General features: G+C 46.8%; 1 long non-coding RNA gene across 3 annotated transcripts; it reads left to right on the top strand.

The window, feature by feature from the left end:
- The first annotated feature begins 1,629 nt into the window (after nt 1-1,629).
- LOC132657998 (uncharacterized) lies at nt 1,630-10,872 on the top strand. 3 transcript variants are annotated; one of them, XR_009596868.1, is made up of 4 exons: nt 1,630-1,797; nt 2,837-3,320; nt 4,607-7,455; nt 10,733-10,872. It is a non-coding gene; the product is annotated as an uncharacterized LOC132657998 (long non-coding RNA). The 3 variants fall into 3 exon arrangements; XR_009596866.1 differs by having other exon boundaries at nt 2,837-7,455; XR_009596867.1 differs by having other exon boundaries at nt 1,651-3,320.
- Nucleotides 10,873-16,122: the final 5,250 nt, after the last annotated feature.

Below are 16,122 nucleotides of genomic sequence, written 5' to 3'. Positions count from 1 at the left end.
TGGTGTGAAAGTGCTGCACTGAATACGCCAGCAAATTTGGAAAACTCAGCAGTGGCCACAGGACTGGAAAAGATCTATTTTCATCCCAATCCCAAAGAAAGGGAGTGCCGAAGAATGTTCAAACTATTGAACAATTGCACTCATCTCACATGCTAGCAGAGTAATGCTCAAAATTCTCCAAGTGAGGCTTCAGCAGTATGTGAACCAAGAACTCCCAGATGTTCAAGCTGGATTTAGAAAAGGCAGAGGAACCAGAGATCAAATTGCCGACATCCGTTGAAACATTGAAAAAGCAAGAGGGTTCCAGAAAAACATCTACTTCTGCTTTATTGACTACGCCAAAGCCTTTGACTGTGTGAATCACAATAAACTGTGGAAAATTCTTCAAGAGATGGAAATACCAGACCACCTGACCTGCCTCCTGAGAAATCTGTATGCAGGTCAAGAAGCAACAGTTAGAACTGGACATGGAAAAACAGACTGGTTCCAAATTGGGAAAGGAGTACGTCAAGGCTGTTTATTGTCACCCTGCTTATTTAACTTAAATGCAGAGCACATCATACGAAACGCCAGGATGGATGAAGCACGAGTGGGAATAAAGATTGCCAGGAGAAATATCAATAACCTCAGATATGCAGATAACACCACACTTTGGCAGAAAATGAAGAGGAACTAAAGAGCCTCTTGATGAAAGTGAAAGAGGAGAGTGAAAAACTCAACATTCAAAAAATGAAGCTCATGGCATCCGGTCATCACTTTATGGCCAATAGATGGGGAAACAGTGGAAACAGTGGCAGACTTTATTTTCTTGGGATCCAAAATCACTGGAGATGGTGACTGCAGACATGAAATTAAAAGACGTTTGCTCCTTGGAAGAAAAGCTATGACCAACCTAGACAGCATATTAAAAAGCAGAGACATTACTATGCTGACAAAGGTCTGTCTAGTTAAAACTGTGGTTTTTCCAGTAGTCATGTATGGATGTGAGAGTTGGACCATAAAGAAACCTGAGTGCCGAAGAACTGATGCTTTTGAACTGTGGTGTTGGAGAAGACTCTTGAGAGTCCCTTGGACAGCAAGGAGATCCAACCAGTCAATCCTAAAGGAAATCAATCCTGAATATTCATTTGAAGGACTGATGCTAAAGCTGAAACTCCAATACTTTGGCCATCTGATGTGAAGAACTGACTCATTGGAAAAGACTCTGATGCTGGGAAAGATTGAAGGCGGGAGGAGAAGGGGACGACAGAGAATGGGATGGTTGGATGGCATCGACAGCTTGATGGACACGTGTTTGAGCAAGATCCCACAGTTGGTGATGAACAAGGAAGCCTGGCATGCTGCAGTCCATGGGGTCACAAAGAGTTGCCCACGACTGAGTGGCTGAACTGAATTGATGCTACAAAAGTAGATAGTAGCAGTAGAAACAGTCCGGCCCACAGAGCCCAAAAGAATTGTTATTTTACTCTACAGAAAACCAGTTTCTTGACCTCTGGTTAAACTAATTGGGATCCATCCCACGCTGGACTGAGTCATTGTCTCCGAGGGATGACTATGGAACAAAATGATGCTCCATGAGTGACAGAGGACGGTGTCTGGGCTGGCAGTTAAGTCATTCTCTAGGTCTTTGCTACTCAAAGCATTGTCCACAGACCAGCAGCAGCAGCAGCCTCACATGGGAGCAGAGCCTGGACGCTCCTCCCATCCTTCACCCCAGACCAACCGAAACGGGACCGACACTTGACCAAATTCCCAGGGGGTCTGCGTACATGTAAAACACCTTAGCCCTGGAGACAGGTGAAGGGACAGGTTGGGGGGGGACGGGGGGGGGCTGGGTATGGGAACTGCACCAGATTGAACTAAAGCAGCCTGAGTTCAAGTCCTGACTGTGATCTTGACCAGCTGTGAGGTGGTGGGCAGGTCTTGCCACCCTTTAGGATCTTAGCACCCATACCTGCTAAAATGCCACCAGTTGGCATCCTGGGCAGCCATAACAGAGTTCCCCAAACTCTCGGCTTAGAATAACTGTTCTGGAGACCCTGAGTTGGACATCAAGGTCTCGGCAGGGCTGCACCCTCTCCAAAGGCTCCGTGGAGGTTCCTGCCTGGCTTCTTCCAGCTTCCTGCAGCCCAGCGTTCCTCGGCTGTGACTATATCCCTCCCATCTCTGCCTCCATCTTCCCGTTTACTTTCTCCCTCGTATCTCTCCTCTTCTTAAGGACACTAATCATATTGGATTAGGACCCTGAATCTGCTCAGTCATGTCCAACTCTTTGCGACCCCATGGACTGTAGCCCACTAGGTTCCTCTGTCCATGGGATTCGCCAGGCAAGAATACTGAAGAGTGGGTTGCCATTTCCTCCTCCAGGGGATCTTCCCCACCCACAGATCGAACCCGCATCTCTTGCATCTCCTGCACTGGCATGCAGAGGGAAGCCAGGACTCTGAACAACCCCGTGTCAATTTTAAAATATTTATTTATTTGGCTGCGCTGAGTCTTAGTTGTGGCACACGGGATCTTCAATCTTCCTTACGTCATGCAGGATCTTTAGTTGCAACATGTGGGATCTAGTTCCCTGACCAGGGATGGAACCCTGGCTGGCCCCCTGCATTGGGAGTGTGGAATCCTAAGCACTGGGCCACTAGGGAAGTCCCCCTGAATGATCCCATCTCAACTTGATTACATTTGCAAAAACTTTATTTCCAAGTCAGATGACACTCACAGGTTCTGGGCATTAGAACTTCAACTCATGTTTATGGGGAACACAACTGGACACGGGGGTGGCATGGCTTGCCTATGACACACAGGTGAACAGGACACATGTGCTTACGTCTAGGGGGAGGACAGGGCCGAAGGAGGGACAGCTAGCCAGCTTGCTGGAAGCTTCCTGGAGGTCGCTGGTCCAAGGTGGCCTCAAGGAGACCATCTTTACTCCCTCAACTGCTGATGGGCCGAGATGCTTCGGGGACCTCCTGAGTCTGTAGAAACCAGGCCTGAAAATCCTCAGCAGTTTCCCGGATGAGAATGAGGCAAGTGAGGCAGCCATGCGCAAGTTTCGCGAAAGCGTTCCTTTGTTCTCAGGGGTGGTCAAGAAGGGCACACCGCTTTCAACTTGGCACCAAGCGCCGCCTTCACCTCACCCCATCCAGCGCGGGTCCTCAGTTCCGCTCCTCTGTTCTCAACTGCGGTTGGGAAACCAGTGGGCTCTGCCCCAACGTCTACTGTGTGAGCAGATAAAAGTCTATTTAACTTCACAGATAAATTGAAAACATTGAAAAGCGTACCCTGAGCACCTAACTGGTATTTGAAAACCACACATGGTAAGTGAACGAGGAATTAAATTCCCAAATCCACATTCCTCAGCATGACCCACAAGGCCCAGCATGGTCTGGGCCTCATTCCTTTACTGGCCTCATTCCTACCATTTCCTCCCCAAACCTTTGGGTTCCAACTACACTTATCTCCAAGCTCTTTCCAAAACATGCCAAACCCCCTTCAACCTCAGGGCCTTTGCATTTGCTGTGCCCTCGGCCAGAATGCTTTTCTCCAGATGCCCATGTCTGATTCTCTCTCTCTCTTTTTAATAACAGGAATGCCTGCTTTTTAATTTTATTTTTATTTTTGGCCACACCCTGTGGTATGCAAGGTCCTAGTTCCCTGTTCAGGGATCGAACCCAGGCCCCCAGCACTGGGAGTACAAAGTCTTAGCCACTGGACCACCAGGGAAGCCACCTGGCTCTCTTATTTTATTCAGATTTCTGTGCAAATGGCGCTTCCTTGGACAGGAATTCCCCGCCACTCAATGTTCACCGCCCCCTCCTGCACCTCCATCACCCTTCCCCCGACCCAGCCGATACCCAGTCATATTCTATCCCATCAGACTACTTTATTGTCTTGATAGAATGCACAACTGGTGTGTGGAATTCTCATAGGCATTTATTTATCCATTGGCCACATCCTCAGTGCCTAGAACAGTAGCAGCACATAGTGGGTGCTCAGGAAAAATTTGCTACTTGACTGAATGAACCCCTTTTCCACCCGAATCCAGTCCACCTCTCAGGGAACACTCAGGCAAACCCCAGGCCGCTGCACTCAAGGCCTGACAAGCCTCACCCTGCAGTGGAATTTTCCAGATGAAGCTGTTCCTTTTGTTTGTCAACCAGGCGTTTAATCTCAACCCATCACTGGGCAGGAAGGAACCTGCTTTGCTAAAGGACAAAAGCTGTCAGTATCATAAGAGGGCCTTCCCAAGAGGAAAGCACCGCTCACCACCCCCACCGCTGATAAGCATCCAGTGACGCCTCGTCTTTTCCACCCACAGACCTGACCACAGGCTGAGCACCCCTGTGGCCGCTCCCCGGCCCACAGACTGCTGGAAGGCCCTTCACTGGGTCAAGAGGTCTTTAAAACTTCCTGTATAATAGCCCTTTAAAATTAGCATTACTCACCTTCTTTTTCTTTCCACCCACCCCATGTTAAAAATTTACACATGTAATCTACATGTACTGACAATGAAAAATGTCTAGAACACAGTGAGAAGCAGTAAAAAGGGAGTGACTTTCACGCCATTGAGGGTTATTTAATGCTGTGTCTGCATCCCTCCCAGGTCCTCCCAACAGCTGGGGAGACACAGTACACTGTGAGGATGGTGAACGCTGGAGCAGAGCTTGCCCTGGGATTGAGGCAACTCCAGGATCTTCACTGCATTCTCTCATTTAATCCTCAACAACCCTATGAGGTAGAAGTAGGTGCTGTTATCATCCTCACGTGGGACCCAGAGAGGTTAAGTAACGTACCAAAGGTCACACAGCCAGTGAGTAATGAAGCAGGGATTTGAACCCTGAGCCCCTCAGCTCATGGCCTGGGTAGCACAGGTTTATACACACCAGGTCCCAGGATAATTGCCTGGAGTCTCCATTCTGGGTTGAATAGTGTCCTATCCACCACCCCCACCACACACACGAAATTCATGTCCGCTTGTGAAGGTGACTTTATTTGGAAATAGGATCTGTGCAGATCGAGTTGAATTAAGATGAGGACATGTGCAGATATCACACACATACTGCAGATGAATAAATAAAGAAGATGTATTGTGTGTGTGTGTGTGTGTGTGTGTGTACACACACAAAGGAATATTACTCAGCCATTAAAAAGAGTGAAATAATGCCATTTGCAGCAACATGGATGGACCTAGAGTTTGTTATACTGGGTGAAGTAAGTCAAGAGAAATATCATATGACATCCCTTATATGCAGAATATAAAAAGAAATGATACAAAGTAACTTATTTACAAAACAGACTCACAGAGAAGGAACTCATGTTTACCAGGGGGAAATTTAGGTGGGAAGGGATAGTTAAGGAGTCTAGTCCTCTAGGGCTGTTATATTCTTACCCCCATTTTACAGATGGAGAAAGTGAGGTTCAGAGAGGGACACAGCTAGCCAATGGTAGGATCAACATGTATACATTGTTGTATTTCAAATGGATAACCAACAAGGACCTACTATTTAGCAAAGGGAACTCTGCTCACTGTTATGTGGCAGTCTGGATGGAAGGGGAGTTTGGGGGAGAATGGATACATGTATATGGATGGCTGAGTCCCTTTGCTGTCCACCTGAAACTATCACAACATTGTTAATTGGCTATACTCCAATATTAGACGAAAAGTTAAAAAAAATTATACATGTAATCCGCATGTGCTGACAATGAAAAAAATGCCAATATTTCTAAAGTTTGGTGCAAAGCAGATCATCACTCTCCAGATTCCAACCCCCAGGGCAAAGATGAAAACCACATTCAAAGGTAATGGGTGCCCTTGGGAAGGCCTGGATTCTTTTATTTAACATGTTCTTGTATGCAGCCCCTAGCAAATCTTCTAGGGTTGTTATATTCTTACTCCCATTTTACAGATGGAGAAAGTGAGGCTTAGCGAGGGACTCAGCTAGCCAATGGTGGGGCAGCAGTGAACTCAGACGATCTGTCTGGCTTTGATCCTCACTTTGACCTCTACATCATACCACCTCTCAGCAGAAAAGTTCTTGGTTTGGTTTTTAACTTTTTTCCCCCTTTTCTGTTCCACGTTGTTCTTTGACTTGCTTTTCTCATGTAATACTTCCATGTCTGGAACATCAATCCATGGCAGACACACAGAGGTCACCTCATCTTTTTTAATGTCTCTGTTGTATCCCAAGCTCCCAATACACAGCACAGGACTATTAATATTGTTTGGTTCAAAATGGTCCATTTGTAATCATCTTAAATTCTCAGTGCATAATTTATTCGAATGTGAACTATAGTAAATATGTGATACAGTGAACACTTCAAGGGAAAATCAATAAGATCTGTACTTATTGGGCAGGAGAAGGTCTGAGTTTCCTGTCACCCACAGACTCTAGGCTAAGTCTGAGAGATGATGTTGGTAGAGAAAGTAAATGCTCCATGATCCAGAATGTTCCTAGCCCCAAAGAAGGATAAAACATGGTTCATAAGGATGAAACATCCCTTTTGCTGATCAGCTACATGTCTAAGGGCTCCAGAAGATCAAGCCTTCAAAGTGTGGTGACTCATTTGCTGAACAACAATGCCTGGTAATTCACAAAGCAACCCTCATCACATCACAGTTTGTCTGCATCTCCAAAAAAAGTCCTACTCAGAGTCTCCCCTCAGCAGATCAAGAGAAACCAATCCTCTTTCCACTTCAGACACTGGATGCTTTCAGGGGACTAGCCTAAAGAGTGGGCTTCCCTGACGGCTCAGCAGGTAAAGAATCGTCCTGCAATGCAGGAGACACAGGAGACTTCAGTTCGATCCCTGGGTCAGAAAGATCCCCTGGAGAAGGAAATGGCAACCCACTCCAGTGTTCTTCCTGAGAAATTCCATGGACAGAGGAGCCTGGCAGGCTACAGTCCATGGGGTCCCAAGAGTCGGACAAGACTTAGCGATTAAACCACCACCACCGCAGAGAGGGAGAGTGAAGGGCATAAGCTGTCATAAAGTCAAAACGAAACTGCCAATAACACGGGTTCTCTGTCTCCCAAGAGTGACTCACCCAGTGAAGACCAGAGTACTTATTGTTCCAAGTGTCAAAATCTGCAGAACTGCCTCCAGGATTTGGGTCTCATCCAGCTTCAATGAACGAAACATTCCAGCATCTTCCTCCAGTACCTGTGAATGCTGCATTGTCTTCTCCCTGTGGCTTTTGTTTTTGAAAGCTCATAAAGAGGAACCCAGGAAGTCAGGAGACAGCAGGGTGACCATTTCCGTCCCCAGAACAGCCTTCAGCCAGTTTCTACATGCCTCTTGCCAGGGACCAAACTGGCACCTAGGCTGCCCCGGAGGACGCAGAAAACCAGGACCCGGCTGGGGGCTGAAATGTACTCCATTGAAGAATCCTCTGGCCTCCTCAGCACTGGAAGGACCAGCCAGCGGCAGTGAGAGTTTATCATTTGGAGGGAGGTAACTTCAAACAGGGGAGAAATGCTTTTGGAGTAATTCTATTAGCACTGGATTCTGGAATGCCTTTTCTATTCTAAGTAATATTCTCTGCAGCCCTGTGCCCTCCATAGAGGAGGAGGAAATTGGCTGGTTTGTAGATGGGGAAAAGGCTGAGCATTTCTATCTCCTGGTTTTATTTATATGAGGGAATTCACAAGATAATCTCAGAACACTACAGTTTGCCTTGTGGGGTTGGCTTTTTCTCCATTGTCCTACTGAATATATTTTTGGTGCATATGTTAGTCCGTAATGAGTTATATAAAAACCAGGATAATGTGACCTATGTCAGTTTTCAGCCTTGATGCGGACTGGAACAAGAAACAGAGGGATAATAGTTAACACCTATAAAGAACTTTGTGGGACTTCCCTGGTGGTCCAGAGGCTAAGACTCTGTACTCCCAGGGTTCAATCCTTGGTCAGGGAACTAGATCCTGCATGCCACAAACAGGAATCCACATGCTGCAACTAAACATCCTGTGTGCCCCAACTAAGGCTTAGTGCAGCCAAATAACTGTATTTTTTTAAGAGTTTTGTGTGGGCTGGACACTATCCAAGCACTTTGCATGAATCAACATTTAACTCAGATAATGACCCAACAAGAGAGGTACTTATATGATTATCCTTTCACAGATAAGGAATCTGGGGTACAAAGAGGTTAAGTAACTTGCTCAATATCAAATAGCTAGGAAATGGTCAATCTGGAATTTGAACCCAGACCTACCTTGATGATTTGTGCTCTTAACTCTATGGAGCATTATGTGATTGTATCAGGTCTAAAGATACTTAAAATAATTGGATTCTCTGTGACAGACACCATGATTGACCCATCAACCATTCCAGCCCTTTTCTCCATCCCCGTATCAACCACCAGGTCCAGAAAGACTATTTGCTTTCCCAGGATTCTTTAAAGTTCTGGCCAATGAGATGGAGGCAGAGGCCAACTGTAATAACTGTGGGAATGGCTTTGCTTTCCCTAATAAAAAGAGCAAAGGAAGAAGATGCCCCTGTGCCCTTTATTCCTGCCTTGGAAGTGGATGTGATGCCTGGAATCATGGCAACCACTTTGTGAGCTGAGGGACAGGTCAAGAGAAGCACAGTGACCTGGAATAGCCTGAGCTTTGGAACTGACTTCCCTACCCTTAGGAAATCTTTTTTTATGGGAAAATTAAACCCTGTTTGTTTACATCACTGAGCTAGGTTTTCTTTACTTGCAGCCAAAAATCACATCTAATATTCTTTTCTCCCTTTCAGTCTCTCTCTTAATCCTGCTTGAAAGTAACTACTTTTTAAAGGCCAGGATCTTAGAAAGAGTGAGGGACAGTGAGGAGCTTCTTCCAGAGGATACTGACATAGAATTAAACTCTCCTGCAGACATGCCATTTACTGAGCATGCACTGTATTGCATGTGTATCATAGGCTCCCGGTTATTTTCCCCCAACACTCTTCCAGCCTAGGAGGGAGGCCATATTCAGCTCCATTCTACAGACAAGGACACTGAGGTGCTGGGCCTTAAGAATTTGCCCAGTGGGTAGGCAACAGATTCACCCAGGCCAGTCAAACCTCAAGCCCAGGGTCTCCCTGATCTCAGCAGAGGTCACTCCATCCCTTAAGAGTTTCTCCAACTCATCAGACTCCAGGCCTCTGTTCCCTCCTGTCCCCTCGGGGCTAGTACCTCACCCTCAGTGCCTCAGCGTTCTCATCTGTAAAGTGGGGATGATAGTAGGACTCACTCACAGGGTTGTTGTGCCAGTTCAGTGGAATAATCCACTTGGCATGGAGCCTGGCACCTGGGGAACTCTCAACAGGCAGAGTTATTATTACCATCACTATTATTAAATACCTAGAGTCCTGTCCACAAGAGCAATTTCCCAGAGCAGCAATGAATGGAAGGGAGAAGCTGAGAGAAACTGGGGCCTGATATCTGTTGAGCTTGACTTGATTTCATGCTCCCCCAGCCTGGGCGCACGTGCACCCTTGGGTGACATCTTGGAAGGCTTTTTGTGCAGAGCTGCCTGAGGAAGAAGGCTCCTGCCAAACACCCTGTCTGGAAAGGAGCACACAGTCAAGGAAGCCTGTCTCCTGCCAGGGGCTCAGGGACTCAGGGGCTGGCTGTTAGCATCACTGGCAGGGCTGGCCAGTGCACAGGGCTTGGAATTCACCCTTTGGCTCAAGGCCAGGGTGGCTGCCAGCTGCAGCAAGAGGGAGGGCGAGGAGGAGGCAGGGCGATAGGGAGAAAGAGAGGAGACATCTCCTTGCTGAGCCCCAGGCCACAGCAAATGGAGTCAGCCTCCAGCTGGGGAGGGGAGAGGGCTCTGCTTAATTAATTAATCCTTTAATGACAACGTATTCACTGCCAAGCATTTGGATACACAAGCTTCACTGAAATCTCATCACATCCCTCTGATGGAAGTACTATTATCATCTTTATCTTGAAGGTGAGGAAAACAAGGCACAGAAAGGTTAAGCAGCTTGCCCTAGGTCACATAGCTAATAACTGGAGGAGCCAGGATTCTAGCCCAAGTGCCCAGACCCCTGAACCAGTGCTGCTAAGCAATAAAGAAGTAATAAGACCTTTCATTCTAATAGGGCTGGGAGAGGAGAAATAGACTATAAACAAATCAATAAATGATGAAACAACTCTGGATGGTGACAGTAATTGATTAAATCACCCATATCTGATGAATCTGGTGGCGGGGCGGAGGGAGCATGTGGAAGGCTTCTAAGATGAAATGGAGTCTGGGGTCCTCCTCGAAGGAAGGGTGAGATTTTCACTGGGAACTAACTGGGAAGTTGGGCATGAAAGGCATGTCAAATAGTGGGCTGGGCATGTTCAAAGGCTAAGAGAAAAGAAAGCAGACTGGGAGAAAACTGTGGAGCCAGAACTTGGTATGGGCAAAAAAGCAGACATTCAATTGGTGCTCCATAAACGGTCACTGTGGGCTTCCCAGGTGGCTCCGTGGTAAAGAATCCACCTGCCGATGCAGGAGAGGAGAGTTTGATCCTTGGGTCAGTAAGATCCCCTGGAGAAGGAAATGGCTACCCACTCCAGTATTCTTGCCTGGGAAATCCCATGGACAGAGGAGCCTGGTGGGCTACAGTCCACGGGGTCTCAAAAGAGTTGGACACAACTTAGCGACTAAACAACAAATGGTCATTGGAAAGAGTATCTTGGAGGTTAAACCATGGGAGGCTTTAGAGAACTAGAGGAATTGTTTCTAAGTCCCCTTTTTTGTTCCAGCATCTGCATCCTCAGTAGTACTGGAGAGTCACATCCAGGCTCAGTCCCAGAGCCCGAGTCCTGATTGGTCCAAGATGTTGATGCCCCTAGCCAGAGATTGGGCTGCTCGTGATCACGTGGCAAAATCTGGCCAATGGCAGGCAAGTTTCTAGGAAGGTTTTTTTTTTTTTTCTCACCCTCAAAACACAAAACCTCATCCAAGATGGCCCTTGTATTAGTGATCTGTTGCTCACAACAGAATGCCCCTAAACTTAGCAGCTTTAAACAACAATTAAATATTATCTCAGTTTCTGTGGGTCAAAAATCTGGAAGTGACTAGGGGTGATTCTGGTCCAGGGTCTCTCAGGAAGTTGCAGTCAAGACATCAGTGGTGGTTGCCATCCTCAGAGGGATTTCTGTTTAATCTCTCTTCAGGTGAAGGTGAAGAAGGGTGTCAGAGGTCAGCTCATCCAGTCCCAACCTGCAGACACCCAGTCCTTGACTTTTTCCCAACACACCGATCCCAGTTTAAACATCACCTCCTCCAAGAAGCCTTCTGAGATCAACTTTTAGAAAGCAGCTCCTCCCTGTCCATGCCAGAGAGTTTCAGTCTTATCCCCTCTGCCAAACTGCCTGACACTCTGCTTTTAACTTACCTTTGTCCCTTCTTGGTTATTTTCCTTTTTGGATCTCTCTACCTTTTTGGATTCTCTACTAGAATATATACTCCACGAAGCATCAGATTTTTGTCTATCTTGTCCTTTGCTAGATTTCGTAGAGTTTAACATGGGACCTGCTATGTATTAGGTGCTCAGTTAAATATATGTTTATGGTTTATGTCAAATGAAGAAGTGAGTGGATATTTCACAGCTGTGGAAGTGATCTGGGATATCAGAAAATCCTGAAGAACCAAGAAAGAGGCTGAACCAAGAAACATGCACTTTTTCCTTCAACTGCCTGTATCTAGGTTGCCCTCATGCTCACATGCAAAGCCCCCAGATTCAGCCCTCTTTGGTCTGCTTCCCAAATTGACTTCTCCACCCCTATACCACCTCCTCCATCTTGTTCCTACCAGATCTGTGAGGCCACCTGAATAACAAAAATGACATGGAATTTGGAGTCAGACAGACCTTGTTTACATTTGAAACCTTCCAGCTGTCTGAACTTGAGTGGCTCGCTTCTCATTTTGAGCCCCAGTTTACCCATCTGTAAAATGGGCACTGCCTGCTGTCTCCATGAACATGAGTGTGAGGTTGCTTTCAACACAGAAGGGCATTGGGCTTGCCTGGAATAAAACTCTCCTCTCCACAGCCCACAGCAGCTCAAACTCTCTCCAGTCTGACCCAGCAGTCGCCCCTCCTCTTGCAGCTGCTCCCCAGAGAGTGTGAAAGCTTAACTGGCCAATATTTTCCCCAGCTCAGCACAAAGTGCAATCATTGCAGGGCAGCCAGGAAGGGCTGTTAGCTTGATTGGGTCCTTTTTTCATCTCCATGTCAGCTAGTAGGCAGCTTAGCTCACACAGGGCGCCTGCTTCTTTTATTACCCAGCCCTGGAGTGGGGTGGGTGGAGCCCTTAACATATAGCAAGAATGTGGCACCATTGCATACCACCCTAGACACCAGACTCTCGAGACACCTCATCTCCCTATTAAAAAACTAGAAATAGCTCCTCATTCCTACCCAGAAATCAAGTCCAATCCCACCCCTCCACCAGTGCTGGTTTCCTAACCCCTGCTTCCTCCTTTCTATGTGGGCAGAAAAATTTTTTTTTCAAAATCCTCCAGGTTTAGGAGATGATTACTTTAAAACTAAGCTTAGGAGAATGATTACTTTAAAACACATGGGTAACTACTTCTGCCTCCTATGGGAGGGGGTACAAAATATTTGATTCCTGCACTATCCCCCGGAGAAGGCGATGGCACCCCACTCCAGTACTCTTGCCTGGAAAATCCCATGGACGGAGGAGCCTGGTAGGCTGCAGTCCATGGGGTTGCGAATAGTCAGACACGACTGAGCTACTTCCCTTTCACTTTTCACTGTCATCCATTGGAGAAGGAAATGGCAACCCACTCCAGTGTTCTTGTCTGGAGAATCCCAGGGAAGGGGGAGCCTGGTGGGCTGCCGTCTATGGGGTCACACAGAGTCGGGCACGACTAAAGTGACTTAGCAGCAGCAGCAGCAGCAGCACCATCCCCTCTCAATAATAATATAACAAATGCTTATAGAGCAATCGCTATATGCTAGGCACGGTTCAGAGTGTTTTCCGTAAATTCACTCAATTAATCCTCTGAGCAACCCTAACTTCATTATCCATATTCCCCTTCTACAGACCAGGTTATGGAGTCGCCTAAGGCCACAGCCTAAGGTTACACAGCCGCTGAACAGAGGGTTTGGGACTTGAGTTTAGATAGTCTGGTGCCGTTAACCTACTCACTAAAGGAAGGGAAAGTGGATATGGCAAAGGCCAGAGCTCGCTTGTCTGTGACTGTGAGGCTGGGGTATGGGGAAAGTGTGGATGGCCATTTCCTTCCTAGGACAAAATGATGAAGGTTTGGAGCTTGACCTTGGTAGGAGGCTGTATAGGAATGTTTAGATAATAGAGTTTCCTGGGGAGTCAGAGAAGGAAAGGACTTGAAAACAGAAAAGCAGGGAGTCTTAAGAGAAAATGGAGTCTGAACAGCACAGTGCTGCTAGACCTCTCCCTTGCTCTCCAAACCTTAGCAAAGTCTGCTGCAACCAGAAATGATCCAGGCTGGGGGATGGGGAGAGGGAACCACGATAAAGTCATGGTCAGGGCATTTGCATAGCCAGAGACATACATCCAACTCTTAGATTTCTAGTTTCAAGTAACTGAAAAGTCTAGGGTGGATTTCAGGCATGGCTGGATTCAGGGGTGCTAATAATGTCATCACTTGTCTCTCCTTCCCGGGGCTTCTTTTCTCTAGGCTGATTTCTTTCTCAGACAGGTTCAGTTACACCCCACCAGCATGACAACTCAATGGAAACAGAGATCTTTTCCCAAGTGGTTTCAACAAAAGTCCCAGGGAGAGTTCTCATTGGCCTAGCCTGAATCACATGGCTGGGACACATGACCATCCCTGAGCCAATGGCTGTGGTGATGGGACAGAGTTTGACTCATTCAAACCACATGTGTGGGTAATAATGGCGGGGTGGTTCCTCAGTGAGACATGAGAGGGAGAAATTTTCTTCCAAACGAAGAGGACCTAGACAGGAGGCCCTCAGACATCTACTGTGGGCCCATGAGGTAAAGAGGAGGGGGAAGAGAAAAGCGGTAGGACAGCATCCACTAGTGAGAGTAGGGGGTTAAGAGAGAAGCCTCAAGTGATCAAAACTCAGTCCCAGCTGTCTGCTCCCTCCTGAAATTGCATAGAAATCATGCCCTGGGTACAGTAAGTATTAGTTGTTCAGTCGTGCCCAACTCTTTGCGATCCTATGGCTTGCAGCCCACCAGGCTCCTGTGTCCATGAGATTTTCCAGGCAAGGATACTGGAGTGGGTTGCCATTTCCTTCTCCAGGAGATCTTTCCAACCCAGGGATTGAACCTGGGTCTTCTGCACTACAGGCAGATTCTTCACTAACTGAGCTATAAGGGAAGCCCCAGGCTGCCTGTAGAATGAGCAATAAGAGAAATGATTCAAAAATCAAGAACAAGACTTCCCTGGTGGTACAGTGGAGCAACTAGAATCCGCCTGCCAATGCAGGAGACACGGGTTTGACCCCTGGTCCGGGAAGATTCCACATGCTGTGGAGCAACTAAACCCATGAGCCACGACTACTGAGGTCCAAGCGCCTAGAGCCCACGCTCCACAAAAGAAGACAACGCAGCGAGGCCCACAGAAGGAAGCGCAGATATTCACTCAATGGACAGTCTCTTCTGCTCCTGGCTGCCAGTCCAAATGCCACCTCTTTCAAGCAGTGTTTTGCAATTGCATAGCACTGATGCCCTCTTGGCCTCTCCTCTTGCCTACGCACTGACTTCTTGGAAGTTCAGATCAGTGCCTTTGGAGTCCCTAGTTTATCTGGCATGTGGCCCTATAAACAGTGGGTATTGTAGAGATTTTGAGACTGATGATGATGAAAATGATAATGATGATGGGCAAAAATGTCGTTTGAGACCTCCCAGGCCTCCTTAATTCTTCTTCCAATTTAATTTCAGTTTAACTTGATTCCAGAAATCTTTTCAAATCCACGTTTGCAAGGAGGTAGGTGTAAACAAACACATAAAACCAAGCATCTGCTATACCCAGCTCTCTCTGTACCCAGCATTCTCCCAGGCCAGCCTTTTTGCCAGTCTCAAGTGGTGTCTTTGCCTTTAATGATGAGGCGTTCATGCAAACAGAGTTTCATGGCCTGCAAGATTACTTGGAGTGGTACACAAAGATGAACACTTTTTATTGTCCTAGTTATGTATTCATTTTAATTAGGAATTGCATTTGGCTACATATAACTGAAAATCCAAATCAGAGAAGCTTACTCAAATAAGGAACTTCTTTCTCTTTGTTAAGAGACAGCTCCACCTTGCCATTAAAACTCCAGCCCCTTTCTAAGCCTTTTATCCTAATGCTCACCTTATGGTCACAAGATGGCTGCTCTACCTCCAGCATTGCATCTAAATTCCAGGCAGGAAGAAAGGAAAGAACAAAGAGCGAAGGATCAGTTTTAGTTCCTTCTGTTCCCCACCCCGACCCCTCACTTTTTAAAGAACTTTGACAGAAGTCCCACCTAATCACATCTAATTTAAATCTCACTTAGCTAAGTGTGGGTCATGAACATCACCGTTAATGAGCAACTCCTACTTGCAAAGGAAGCTGGGAAAGGTGGAGTTTACACTGGATACAGTGTTGTCCCAAACACAACTAGGGTTTTAATAGGAAATAAGAAAAGCAGAGACATTACTTTGCCAACAAAGGTCCGTTTAGTCAAGGCTATGGTTTTCCAGTGGTCATGTATGGATGTGAGAGTTGGACTGTGAAGAAAGCTGAGAGCTGAAGAATTGATGCTTTTGAACTGTGGTGTTGGAGAAGACTCTTGAGAGTCCCATGGACTGCAAGGAGATCCAACCAGTCCATTCTGAAGGAGATCAGCCCTGGGATTTCTTTGGAAGGAATGATGCTAAAGCTGAAGCTCCAGTACTTTGGCCACCTCATGTGAAGAGTTGACTCATTGGAAAAGACTCTGATGCTGGGAGATTGGGGGCAGGAGGAGAAGGGGACAACAGAGGATGAAATGGCTGGATGGCATCACCGACTCAATGGATGTGGGTTTGACTGAACTCGGGGAGTTGGTGATGGACAGGGAGATTGGCATGCTGCAGTTCATAGGGTTGCAAAGAGTCAGACACGACTGAGCGACTGAAATGAACTGAACTGAACTGAAGAACAGATATTGTGA

Source organism: Ovis aries, chromosome 17 (assembly GCF_016772045.2).
Source record: "Ovis aries strain OAR_USU_Benz2616 breed Rambouillet chromosome 17, ARS-UI_Ramb_v3.0, whole genome shotgun sequence".
Lineage (NCBI taxonomy): Eukaryota > Metazoa > Chordata > Mammalia > Artiodactyla > Bovidae > Ovis > Ovis aries.
The sequence above is the reverse complement of the archived record's forward strand: the minus strand, read 5'-3'. Positions and strand labels throughout refer to the sequence as shown.